Here is a 15054-nt window from a genome sequence, read left to right as displayed (position 1 = left end):
GCTCAGTATATAAGATAACTTGTTTGACCAGTGGAACAAATTTCACAGACAAGGAACTTATTTCACCAGGTGAGTAACAAATCTCACAAACCCAGAACTTATTTCACCAGGTAAGGAACAAATTTCATAAACCAGAAACTTATTTCACTAGGTAAGGAACAAATTTTACCAACCCAGAACTTATTTCACCAGGTAAAGTGTGGAACTTATTTTATAGAGATGGAACATATATTATATAGAAATTATCTGTGAAAAAAGTTCTGCCAGAACATATTTACTGTGATATTAGTTCCACTGGAATTTTTTTTCACAGGAACAAATTTTGGCTCACATACATAATTATGTATCTGGTCACAAAAATTTATACTGTGGATAAAATAGCAGTTACTTGTCTCAATGACAATTATACCAATTAGACTTTAACCTGTTTAAGTTATTAAAGTACATGTTCTCATATGCTGTCTCATATCAATGTCTATTATATATCATATAAATAATACTTGTGTTGGTAATATAAACTACACAAAAACGTAAGCTGTGTCTTTGTTAAATCAAAAAGCAACTAATCACAAAAAGTAACAATATAGCAGAGCAAATATTAACAAAAGTGCACACGCTGAAATGTCTCGCCTTCTTTACTAATCATTGATATTATGTTGATAGTCCTAAATATAAAGCTTTATTACAACTGTCACATGAACTTAACATTAACCAAGTAAACTAAACATTGACCAATGAACCATGAAAATGAGGTCAAGGTCAGATGAACCATGCTAGGCAGGCATGAACAGCTAACAATTCTTCCATACAACAAATATAATTGTCCTATTGCTTATAGTTTAAGAAAAACAGACCAAAACACAAAAACTTAACACTGAGCAATGAACCTTGAAAATGAGGTCAAGGTCAATTAAAACCTGCGTGACTGACATAAAGATCATAAAATATTTCCATACACCAAATATAGTTGAACTATTGCATATAGTATTAGAAAAAAAGACCAAAACTCAAAAACTTAACTTTGACCACTGACACATGAAAATGAGATTAAGGTCAGATGACACCTGCCAGCTAGACATGTACACCTTACAATCATTCCATACACCAAATATAGTAGACCTATTGCATACTGCATACAGTATAAGAAAAATAGACCAAAACACAAAAACTTTACTATAACAACTGAACCATGAAAATGAGGTCAAGGTCAGATGACACCTGCCAGTTGGACATGTCCACCATACAGTCCTTCCATACACCGAATATACTAGACCTATTGCTTATAGTATCTGAGATATGGACTTGACCACCAAAACCTTGTTCACTGATCCATGAAATGAGGCGATAACTGTCTGACAGGCATGAGGATCTTGCAAGGTACGCACATACCAAATATAGTTATCCTATTACTTATAATAAGAGAGAATTTAACATTACAAAAAATCTTAACTTTTTTTTCAAGTAGTCACTGAACCATGAAAATGAGGTCAAGGACATTGGACATGTGACTGACGGAAACTTCGTAACATGAGGCATTCATATACAAAGTATGAAGCATCCAGATCTTCCACCTTCTAAAATATAAAGCTTTTAAGAAGTTAGCTAACGGCGCCGCCGCCGCCGCCGGATCACTATCCCCATGTCGAGCTTTCTGCGACAAAAGTCGCAGGCCCGACAAAAACTAAAGCTAAGCGAACAAGAATACAAATACATTTAGCTCACAGGCGCTTGGGTATATGATACAGATTTTTTTTTTTGGTTGATTAAAATATTCAATTTTCTATATTTATACTACATATCTATCACTACTGCGCATGTCTCACCTAGTTATATTATATGCTTGAGATAGACTAAAAATTTACGAACAGTACCAATTTGATAAATAGAAACGACGTCTGCGATCGGACTGCGAGAAAGGCATGTTTTCCATAAAAATCGATGGGGAATCCAGGTAGGTCAATTTTATTATTTATTTATAGCACGCAAGATGGCGTCGAGTAAGTTGCCTTTTTGTTTCTTAGTGTGGATAGTAAAATGGGGGTTTGTCTCAGAGTTGGTAAAATCACTCGAAACTAGGTGAGACATGCGCAGTAGTGATAGATATGTAGTATAAATATAGAAAATGGACTATTTTAATCAACAACAAAAAAAAAAAAAAAAAATCTGTATCATATACCCAAGCGCCTGTGTTACTACTGTACCAAAAAGTGAACGACCTGGTAGCCATCCCCACTGAACATCACATCGAATTAAATACTACTTACTATCTTTACAGCGCTTGTTGTACACTGTGTTCAGAGCAAGCGTTTGAATGCCATAGATTAGAAAAAAGTCTGCCAAAAATGTCAAAAAGACAGACAGTGGATAGCATTCCCCTTATGCTCCAGTCGTAGGAGAGGAACATTTTATGAAAAATAAGATGTTCACCTATTCTTTATAGATGGAACATGGGTGGATGTTCTGAAAGGCCTTTTAGAGAACTCCAATGTCGTCTTTGGTAAAGCAGACAGTGACACTGTTGGTGTCTGCTTTGCATCCTCACTTCATGGGATAGAAGCTTTTCACCCAAACATGACAGAACAAACATCTATGGCTTTAACCTTTGAAAGATCTCTTAAATATGTGAAATCTATCATTGATAAATTTTCCTTGAACCATATAACAAAGCATGTAAATACCAAAGCAATGCATTCTTTGACCTATAATGGTTTACTTTTACAAATTGTGACTTGGATGGAGAGTTGTCTCGTTGACACTCATACCACATCTTCTTATATCTATTCAAGATGATGATGCCTTGGCTTGATGGCTAAAAGGTGTACCTGCATGACAGCACCAAAGCTAAAAGACCAATATGGTCCCAGATTTATAGGTTTATAGTAGTTTTGTACCAGTAGAGGTATAAGCCTGGAACAAACATACATATTTTAAAGACTAGCCTCTTGTGTGTGTCATGATCTTACAATCCCAATACCACTCTTTCTTCTTAACATGAATAAGATAATTCTTAAATAGAAAAGATATCTGAAAGCAACATATTGATAATGTATCTAGTGTACAATTGTTTTAAGCAAATTAAGGGCCCATGAATTTAACTGTTTATTTATAATGCATGTCCAGAACCCTGTCAATCAAACAATCATAACAACCTTAAAATTAATTTTAATTTATCTGTATAATTTGGGGCAGAATCAATTTGCGCCAATTACAGTTTTGAAAAGGTATCAATTGCGCCACTCTCTATTTTTCTTATGGTATTAATTGCGCTAATAAATGGAATCAAATTACGCCACATTTACCTGTATTTTTTTTTACCTATATCATACATGTTACATGTACTATAATTAACTGTTCGACTTGAGATTGAACTAAACAGTCATCAAAAATACGAAAACTCCCCATAAATTAGTTGTTCAGTAATACAATAGTTTTTCACGTGTTAAGTTGTCTGAAATGTCTTTCAAGAATATATATGTAGTACAGACCTTCTAAAATTCAAACTGACCATTTTCCGTGCGTTCATCGTGTATCGTGCGTGTATCGTGCGTGTACCAATCGTGCGCTCATCGTTCATCATTCCGTGTGTTTTCCGTGTAACGTGCGTGCATCCGGCTCATTCATTCTTAACCGTGTATCGTGCGCTCATCAATCATTCATTCTTAACCGTGTAACGTGCGCTCATCAATCATTCATTCTTAACCGTGTATCGTGCGTTCATCAATCTTGTATAACCGTCACTAGTAGCAAGATTTCAGTCTGATACGGTCAATTTGGTCTGATCAAGTCTTAATCGACTGGATTTACCGCTAGAGAAAAACGTCAAGACTTTTTCAGACTTTCAGACGCCGTTCCGATCGATCAACCCATCAGGTAATTCAGTCCGTTTAGGCATGTCAAGATAAACAAGACTGAATGTTCTAGCGAGCAAACAAGATCTGTTAAGACGGTTTCAGACGAAATCAGACCAAACCTTAAAAATTGCTTTCAAATGTGTCAGACCGTGTTAAGATCCGTTCAGTATGCTAGTATGATACTCCGAGTTACGCCCCTTTTGCTTGATGATACATTTTGAATTGAAATATATATGCTAGAATTAAAAGCGTAACTTTCGAATAAATAAAGAAAGAAAATTATCTGTTGATTATTTATTTCTGTTGTTGTTTTGTTCAGGAATCAAAAAATTATTCGTCTATAAATGTCGTTGGTTTTATTTTTCTAATTTATGTTACTTTATTTATTTATCTATTAATTGCATATCGGCGAATAATAGTTTACCATTATTAGCTGAAACCTATATTTTAAGATATAGAATTTATACATGTATAATTACTAAGGGTTATAAAAGTTACCCTCAGAAGTTACCGTATTAAATCAGATATGAAATAGATGGAAATTGCGTGTATTGGGGAAATCGTTTCTTTTTTTATGCAATCGTTACATCGTTACTTACAAAACACGTATGTTATACACTTAACCCTAACATGTTGTTAACCCGGCAGGTAAAAAATGTAGTCGTTATCCCAAATAAAATGTGTACGGTAATTAATTTTCGTCTTTGAAAAAAAATTAACTGGAAATTTTAAACTTAACAATATAAATTTAAGGAGATGTGGTATGATTGACAATGAGAGAACTATCCTCCATATTTCAAGTCAAGTGGACGTTAGCAATTTAATTAACGCATATTAAGTATGTTTTATGTCAGGTGCTACAATTCGTTATCTGTCGGTACTTTCCTCGTAAACTAGATATTTAATTTAGAGCATTTTGTAAACTTGTTATTTTCGTGCGTGTTACTTTGTAAAACTTGGAAAAGTTTCTATTTTCTTAGCTTGTATTGTACAATATATTTCTAAACAATGATTTGCATCACACAGTTGTGCATCTAAACGCTACCAAGGCCGCCTAGGTGCATTAAGCTTCTAAAACTGCACTTAGCCCGTGATGAGACAGTATTAAAATTATAAATAAAATACCATCGAACATGTCGAATAGAGCTTTTCATTAAAACAATATATTCTAATTTATTTTTCAGTACTCATAGAAATTTAAGTGTAATTAATGATTTATATAGTAAGATAAAACGATAACCCACGAGATTCCAATCCTTCTTACTATCACGGCTAGTAATCTACACACGCAGAACAATCGGTTCTGCAATGAAAACCGTGAGAGCATTTTCCGGTTATGCTTGAGTGGAGTAATTGTCACCGCCTCGAAAGGTATGTAAATTTCTAAATCGAAATTTTCAAATTCAACTGATCAAAATATTGAAAATCGGAGAATGCTATGCTGTGGTGAATACTTTAACGAAGAGACACATGTACCATTTACTGTTGTGCATGGAGTAAAACTCCTACAAAATCAATCGTCCCACGAGTAATTGCCGAAAAAAGTGACATTTCAATTTTGAGATGGTTCTATTAACAGACCTACAAGTTCAATTTTTTTTGTCTTTCTGTCAACGGGATTGAATGTTGTTTTGGGCAGCGTGAACGCTGTCCGAAGTTGATAGACGTCTTAATAAATCTAAAAACTGCCAATTTTCATTATTTCATGCGTGAGGGGATCGGTTCTGATTGAGGACATCGTGAATGCGTGAGGGGAATGCAATCATATCTTTATATCGAAAAATGCAACAATGACTTCAAAGAAAGGCAAGTATCTTGCATAGTTTATTGACTCGAGTTTATACTAAATATAAATTGACAATGGAAATGGCTACAACGTAAATATAAGTGGTTTAGATTTATGATTGACTATGTTTTTTTCTCGTGTGCATGTATTAAGACTTTAATCTATGTTTTATATGGATAGAACACGCCAACATTGCCTGCAGTGTGATAAGTCATATACTCAAGTCCAAAGTTGAACTTCCATGAAAATCTGGTACATGACATCATACCCGACACAAAGTACAGCTACTGTGACGAGACATTGTCATCTAAAGATAGTAAAAGAAGGCATGAATCTGTGGTCCACATGGGAGCCAAGCCTACTCAGTGCTTATGTCTTATATGCGCCCAGAGACGGTACAAAGTCGAAAACTCTCCTGACAATCATTTGTGTTACACTGTAAAGGATTGGCTTCCATGTAAACCACAGATTCATACCTTCTTTTATTATCTTTAGATGAAAATGTCTTGTCACAGTAGCTGCACTTTGTGTCTAGTGTGTTTTCATGTACCAGCTTTACATGGAAGTTCAGCTTTTGACGTTGAGTATATGACTTATCACACTGCAGGCATTGGTGGCGTGTTACATCCATCTAAAACATAGATTTAAGTCTTAATACATGCACGCGTACAAAAGACATAGTCAATCATAAATCTAAACCACTTATATTTATGTTGTAGCCATTTCCATTTCCATTGTCAATTTATATTTAGTATGAACTTCAATAAAACTATGCAAGTCACTTGATTTTCTTTTAAGTGATTGTTGCATTTTTCGATATAAAGATAATTATGATTGCACTTCCCCTCACGCATTCACGATGTCCTCAATCAGAACCGATCCCCTCACGCATGAAATAATGAAAATTGGCAGTTTTTTAATTTATTAAGACGTCTACCAACTTCGGATAGCATGCACGCCGCTAAAAACGACATTCAATCCCGTTGACAGATAAAAAACTAAATTTGAACTTGTAGGTCTGTTAATAGAACCATCTCAAAAGTTAAATGTCACTTTTTTCTGTAATTACTCGTGGGACGATTGATTTTGTGGGAGTTTTACTCCATGCACAACAGTAAATGATACATGAGTCTCTTCGTTATAGTATTCACCACAGCATAGCATTCTCCGATTTTCAATATTTTGACCAGTTGAATTAGAAAATTGCGATTTAGAAATGTACATACCTTTCGAAGCGGTGACGATTACTCCACTCAAGCATAACCGGAAAATCCTCTCACGGTTTTCATTGCAGAACCGATTGTTCTGCGTGTGTAGATTACCAGCCGTGACTATATAAATCCTTGGCGTAATTTAGTATGTGCTGTTTTTAAAGATCGAAATCAATGGCACGTGCTAGTAATCAACCGGGTCAACAGGTAATAAACCCAATGATCTATAACGCATGAAAGAAGGTTGGCAATTATAGTAGGGTGCCCAGTCAACAAATTTTATCGATTTGGGTTAACGGAATAACACACGGCTATATTTTATATCATTGGAAAGAGGAGAACAAGCCTCGTCGAAATATTGATGTCGTCGTCGTTGTCTACAGTGGTCACGATTTTCTTAAATTTGGGTCGTAAGTCAAATCTAAAATTTCAAGGAAAACGTAGAGTCACGTTTAGACAGCTAGCCACCCCTACATATTTGCGTTTATAGCAAAATAAATTCGAATAGTTCAAAGGATTATAACTATAGTTTCTATATTTAGGACTAATTTGATAATTTTATTGCCAAATATGGTTCGAGATTGACATTTGTACTTATAGGATGCACATTTACAATTTTCATTCAGCTGTTAAATAAGACATTTGTAACAGTGACCTTGACCTTTTAAAAGTTCCTAAATCGGAATGTTTACATAAAATTCGATACAAGTGATCTTTAGAGATGTTTTTTAGATATTAACATTTATAAGTTGCCCTCTCAAAATGTTAATTTTTCCGTCTTTTGATAAAAGGTGTTCGTCATGATTTTCTGGGTAAATATCCAATTTTCTTGGTTTGGTGAACGTGGAAGCACATCAAATAATACTTAGTTCCAAAACTGATGAATATTAACGTAGAATTGATTGAATTAGCAGGTCTGAGTATATATTTGCTTTACAGAAATAACAAAAAAAAAAACTGCAAACGGTGAAAAGGGGGGAGGGTTTATGTTACAAGTTAAGAAAACAAAATGAGAATTAGAAACAGCAGGCTAATCACTCCATCTTACACACTTATATCAAGTGTAATGTACATGACTTATCGAACATAAATTGGCCTACAATTGACAGGAAGTTAAAGATTATCTACAAAAAGAAAGTTTTGTACAGCATCGATGTATTTTACAAACACCTGTAAACAACATCAACCTAATTAAAATATAGATCTCTGATTTCGTTATCCTCATTTGAGCTTATATATAAGAGCACGCGAGAACGAAATAACATAGAAAAATTGCCGATATGCTAGTAGTAGCTATTACGTTTCATTGTCTACTGTTAAGTTGAAAGCCCACCGACTAACTAAAGGTTAGGTAAGAGAACTAATTTCCGTTGTTCTTTTTTTAAATCGCATTGACGCAAGTAGCAGAATGCGAGGCATACAGAATACAATCTGATGGTGGTGGCGGCAACACCGTAAACTATTTGTATAGCTTTATAATTCAGAGGGCAGAGGAACTGGATGATTCATACTTTGTATATAGATCCATTGTGTTTCGAAGTTTTCCGTCATATAATCATTATCCTTGGCCTCATATTCATGGTTAAGTGACCGCTAAAAAACGGTATAGCATTTTTTGTCATGTGAATGTCTCAATTATCATGAGTTCTAGGAGAACTATATTTGGTTATTAATATATGGTATCATTGCAAGGTATACATGACCGTCAGACATGATTCACCTGAACTCGACCAATTTTCACGGACCAGTGAACAAGGTTAAGTTTCAGTGGTCAAGTCCGTACAGTCTCAGATAGAAGTGGGTTAAACATATTTGATGTATGGAATGGTAAAAAGGTGTACATGATTTTGTGGCAGAGTTCATCCGACCTTACCTCATTTACATGGAACATTGATAGTGTTAATTTTATGTAATACTTGTTGTATAATATAAAAATTAGGAGATATGGAAGTAAGCAATTATAGGCAACAGTACGGCCTTCGACAATGTGAGAAACTCATACCGTATGGTCGGCTATAAAAAGGCCAGTTATGAAAAAAATGAAAGAATTCATTTGAAAAAAAAACTAACGGCCTGATTTATAACAAAAGCTAGTTTTTCAGTTGAACGGCAAACGCCTGAATCTGACAGATAGAGGTCAATTTGTCGACAAAAAAAGTACCCGTATGTAAAATGTTTACGCCCACAAACAACGCCACCTATAATTTTTTCTACGGCGTCTTTGAGAACGATGTTCCGTTCTGTAGTAAATTAAAACATTAAATTAACTAAAACATAGAAAAGTAAGTGTATAAAACTAATTAAAAGATATATTTGCACATGACTGGTTATGCATGATACGCTGGCAATGTGCGCAATGTCCTTTAATCCAAGATTCAAAATTAGTTTGTTTCCTATGTCAAAATGGCGGATTCCAATGTTTACATTTTTCCATCGATTTGAGAGCTGACACAAATTCGTATCCAATCATTAATTTGCATATTATGTACTGTGTAGGGTAGCTTATCCAATGGGATTTACTGTTATAAAGTGGCTATACGTTACCATCCATCGTTACAACAGTGCCATGTGTTTTGTGTGTATAGCTCAGGAATGATGTGTATTCAATATTTACGGTAAATAATCAATGTTATGTTCATTATATTTCCATGCATACACAAGTCATAACAGCAAATGCATTTTTTATAGAACTTACTAGGTAAACAGACATGTTTAACTGTCTGCTTTAGCAAAAATTCGTGTAAATAAACCCGATGGGTCGTTTTGAATATTCAAGCACAGCAGACAAACACGTGGTAGATTATTGATGTTTGTTTACCTAAATTGCACGCTGTTGTTACTAAATACTTAGAAATAACCATTATCGTGTTATTATTGTTTAACAGCAGATAAAATTAATTTTACAATTGCATTTAACTACTTTCAAGAGTTATATAATACACCTTGCCTAAGAAATAGGTCTAGCTAGGTCCATGGACCTCCTTTACTAGGTCCTTAAAAAAAGAGGCTGTAATAATGTACTTGATGTAAATTACCATATTTAAATTCCAGCATTTTTTGCATTTGATATATTTCATATACATGTACATGCATGTACATAGAGAACAATAGAATAAATGAACATACATGGGTTTAATTCCCACCCTAGGTATTAATTTTAACACTCATTAGAGGTTGGAGCAAATAGGGCAGATTGCAATCGACCATAATGTAGTGTCTAAAAATGCTGATTGATGTGGCCAAGTCCTCAACAACCTTTTTTCTAAGTATACAGCAGCTCCTTTAAGGATTAGTAAGGGAACACTTTACATACATGTATAGTCCAGTGGCTAAGTCCTGTCTTTTTTGTCTCTATTATTTCCTTATTTATATTATTATATTACTTATATTCTCTTGTACATGTAGTAAGCTAAAAAGCTATCATTACTCTTTTTCCTCATCTGCCTGATAACAATGAAATGTATTCCTTGTTGATGTCTGTAAAGTGACTTATGATTTAACTGCTAACAGACATTTGGACTCTGGTGGATAGTTTCTATACTGTTATCATATTGGCAATCATACCACATCTCTTTATTTTAGTACAGGTTAAGTATTTAAAGTAAGTGACTAACAAACATTAAATCATTTGAAAGAAAAATTCTGCAATGATTTCAGTTTACATATATCAACAATAAGATTTGGTTGTATAAATTGTGTCATTATGTTTATAATGACCACTGTAATTGTGAACTGCCATGACTGTCTTGTACAAAATATATTTGAATAAGTTCCCTAATGAATAGTATATAGATGTTTAAAAAAACAAATGTATGTACTAGTTCCAGATCTATCAATTCAAAAATAATTGATGTTTTTTTTTAATTAATTGAATAATATCAACTTATTGCAATAATCATGAATTGATAATCATGATATTAAAATACAAACTAGCATTCTTATATGTTATCTGTCACCAAGGTCCCACAGAGCACTGTTAGATAAGGGGGAGCTAACTCGTATGTGCTCGAACCAAGGGACAGGGGGTCAGTCTATCGCTAGACTTAATGTTCTGATAGCTAAAACGCAAGGAAGGTTTTCATAATTTAATAAACGATAACAATTTAGACGAATGATGATAACAATCGATTAGTAAACAATGCCAAATAATAATAATAATTAAAGTACAAAGTATCAAATTTAAATATCAACTCCAAAGTAAAACTATTTCTCCTTACAATGTAAAATGTAAAATAAATGCCAAAACTACTAAATCATAAAATGAACTTAATCTCAAAATCAAAATGTAAAAGTCTCAAAAATAAAAGATTCCCAAAAGTATTTTCTAAAGTTAAATTATGAGTCAGAGATAAATTTTGTCTCAACACTACACAGTCAACTGGTAGACTGGTAGACAGTCTTATAGGTCCAGTATCATGACGTGAGTAGTGAGAGGTTACGCTTCCGAAACACTGACTGTTTTCTAAAAATTTCACAACGCTATTTATACTAAATCCAAAAATAAATAAATATGTCTCAACATGTTAATATTACTCTCATTAGCAAAATAGACTTTAATTAACAAAGCCTAATCCTATAATGTTTTGATAAAATCTTAAACTTTCAAAATGACATATGCTAATTACAATTAATATTTCAAAACAAAGTGCTTTGGGCAAACTGTGACACTTCAAGTATTAATGCCACAGCATAGGTAAAAATCAATTAAACCAAAATTAATCAAAAATGTTACAAAATACAAACTTAAAATTTTCTTTCTAAAAAATAAAACATATTTTTTATCCAAAATAACACTAACACAAATATAAGCCAAATAACACACCATGACATATTTTTAAATACATTTATGTTACCAACTACATTGTATCTTTGTTTTTCTACTATGATCTGCAAAGAGATGGGTTCTTGTATGTAATTATTTGGCATGAAATGAAATATGTTTTTTCTGTATATGGAAATTAGGAATAATCCACCCTCTCTTTATAAAAGACCTGGATCTGCTTAAAAGTTCTTGCTTTTCTCAGAATTTTCTATTGTTACATCAGGAAAAAAGGCTACCAATAATCATACTTGACGATCATTGAGGTCACACATAAAGAACCCATCTCTTTGCAGATCATAGTAGAAAAACAAAGATACAATGTAGTTGGTAACATAAATGTATTTAAAAATATGTCATGGTGTGTTATTTGGCTTATATTTGTGTTAGTGTTATTTTGGATAAAAAATATGTTTTATTTTTTAGAAAGAAAATTTTAAGTTTGTATTTTGTAACATTTTTGATTAATTTTGGTTTAATTGATTTTTACCTATGCTGTGGCATTAATACTTGAAGTGTCACAGTTTGCCCAAAGCACTTTGTTTTGAAATATTAATTGTAATTAGCATATGTCATTTTGAAAGTTTAAGATTTTATCAAAACATTATAGGATTAGGCTTTGTTAATTAAAGTCTATTTTGCTAATGAGAGTAATATTAACATGTTGAGACATATTTATTTATTTTTGGATTTAGTATAAATAGCGTTGTGAAATTTTTAGAAAACAGTCAGTGTTTCGGAAGCGTAACCTCTCACTACTCACGTCATGATACTGGACCTATAAGACTGTCTACCAGTCTACCAGTTGACTGTGTAGTGTTGAGACAAAATTTATCTCTGACTCATAATTTAACTTTAGAAAATACTTTTGGGAATCTTTTATTTTTGAGACTTTTACATTTTGATTTTGAGATTAAGTTCATTTTATGATTTAGTAGTTTTGGCATTTATTTTACATTTTACATTGTAAGGAGAAATAGTTTTACTTTGGAGTTGATATTTAAATTTGATACTTTGTACTTTAATTATTATTATTATTTGGCATTGTTTACTAATCGATTGTTATCATCATTCGTCTAAATTGTTATCGTTTATTAAATTATGAAAACCTTCCTTGCGTTTTAGCTATGCCTATCAGAACATTAAGTCTAGCGATAGACTGACCCCCTGTCCCTTGGTTCGAGCACATACGAGTTAGCTCCCCCTTATCTAACAGTGCTCTGTGGGACCTTGGTGACAGATATCAAGAGAAACATTCCCATACAGAATCTCTGTCAATAAGCTATTTTTCCACTCTTAACAGTGAAATCTTAAATATGTAAATTGATCGGCAAGCCTCACATCTTGAAAAATAAAATGTCTGTAGGAAAGAACTATTGTTTCACAATTGATGCTGTGTTAGAATTTATAATATCACTCTTTTTTCTCCATATGATCAGCATAAAAAGTGACAAGTTCTTCAGTCTAAATAACTTTGTTAAATCTCATTTCTGATGGAACATTTTCAGTGCACCAGATTAACAACTTTCTATGTTAGATACTTATTTAAATATAAAAATTCAAGTCTAATTTTAGAGTGAAATTTTAATATATTTAAACAAACTGTTCTAAACAACCAACATGTACAAACACTGAGTTTATTTTCATATCCTTTCTAAGAATATTGATACAAAGAAAGTAAAACAAAGACTTGTATCATTCCATCTACCAAAAGGGTGTTTGAGAATATACAAATAAGTCCCAAGTTTCAGAGAAAAGTCAGTTATCTATAATTTTCTTCTTTGGAAGTTTTCAAAAACCTGTTTTAGGGTACTTGAAAAAATGCCATATTCAAACATTCCATGACTATTTTAATGTTACAAGAGTAGAGGAACATAAAATATTGAATGGTTATTCAAGAAAGTGTCAAAATATAACTACAATCATTAATTTTACTCGAATTTACTGTTGTGAACTTGCAGTTTCCTACGACGCGTGTACGGAGTTATCTCCCGTTGATCTCCGCTTCGCCACGAATAAGCTGACACAATTGCGTATCCGGGGAATTTATGATCTATAATTAATATATAAGATGCAGAAAATGGTTTTACTTCATATTTTTTACCCCTCCATACGTTACCAAACCCATTTAAGAAATGATTTGGGATTTTCCGTAGACCTACGCAAATTTTCCAAAAAAAATTTCAACTTCCATCGTTGTTTTAGAATACTTTTATAACACCTTTGATAAATAAGTATACATAATAATGAAGCTTATTCACTCAAGATTTGGACCCTACAAGTTTTATTTATGTACGAGTTACAATTAGACGATACGAGGTAAAAAACCAAGAGGTGTACACGTTCACAAGAAAACGGTAAACTCTGACCTTTTATCACGTGACCAATGTCTTGAACTTAGACGCCATTAAAGCGTTTGCCGTTCAACTGTTTACGGTAATGATGTTTATGATCATACTTTTCTCAGACTATTGATGACTTCCTTTCATTAGTTTTCAGTAAGGGAACACCCATTTGATTTCGAAATCAGAGAGGGAATGAGGATTTTGAAAATGATTACATTGCCTGGTATGAACTGAAATAATTAACTTCGCACAAGACAGGATGAGAATGAACACTCTTCAACATGAAATGCAGGAATGTCGAGGATGTGTACAAAAGTGAAAATAATTTTTTTCGCCGCCAGCCCCATCCCTTTCTTCAGAATATAAAATGTTCTACCCTAACGGCGAGTACTATTATACCGGTACTTTGTGTTTTTTGTCTTCATGTTAGTTGTTTTTGTGCTATATGCCGATTTGATAAGTCAAGCCATTTCAAACTGTTTTTCAGCAGATTTTTTTATGCTGTGTTGTTATACCATTGTCCAGGTCAGGGGAGGGTTGAAGGATCACACACATGTTTAACACCTCCAAATTCTGTATATGTCCGTCCAAAATCAGGAGCCTGCAATTAAGTGGTTGTCGTTGGTTGCTGTCTGTTGTATATGTTTTTTTTTTGTTTTTTTTTTTTGTTGCACGAACGGTGGTATATTTTAGTTGTCGTTCCCACCGAGAGGGATTTAGGTCGAAAACATCATACAAGACTTTTGATGTGCCATATTCCGGGTGTGAAACAAAACCGACCGATTTGATTCGTCTACTACAATTATAACAAAATATTTATTCAGTAAAAAGTTTCAAGTTTTGAAAAACAGACACAAAACAGATTTCTCCGAACAAAGTGACAATCTACAAAGTTAGCTGGCTATTCACGACAAATAAATCAACCACACAAAAATCAAAAAAGACAAATGTTTAGAGTGACCTCTGTCCTTGTTAATGACCTAATAGTGTAAACAACAAAATGATTAATGGCACGAGATAATCCGTGTTTAACCAATACCAA

The sequence above is a fragment of the Mytilus californianus genome, unplaced genomic scaffold, assembly GCF_021869535.1.
Source record: "Mytilus californianus isolate M0D057914Y unplaced genomic scaffold, xbMytCali1.0.p SCAF_11, whole genome shotgun sequence".
Classification (NCBI taxonomy): Eukaryota; Metazoa; Mollusca; class Bivalvia; order Mytilida; family Mytilidae; genus Mytilus; species Mytilus californianus.
This window is presented reverse-complemented; position numbering follows the sequence as displayed.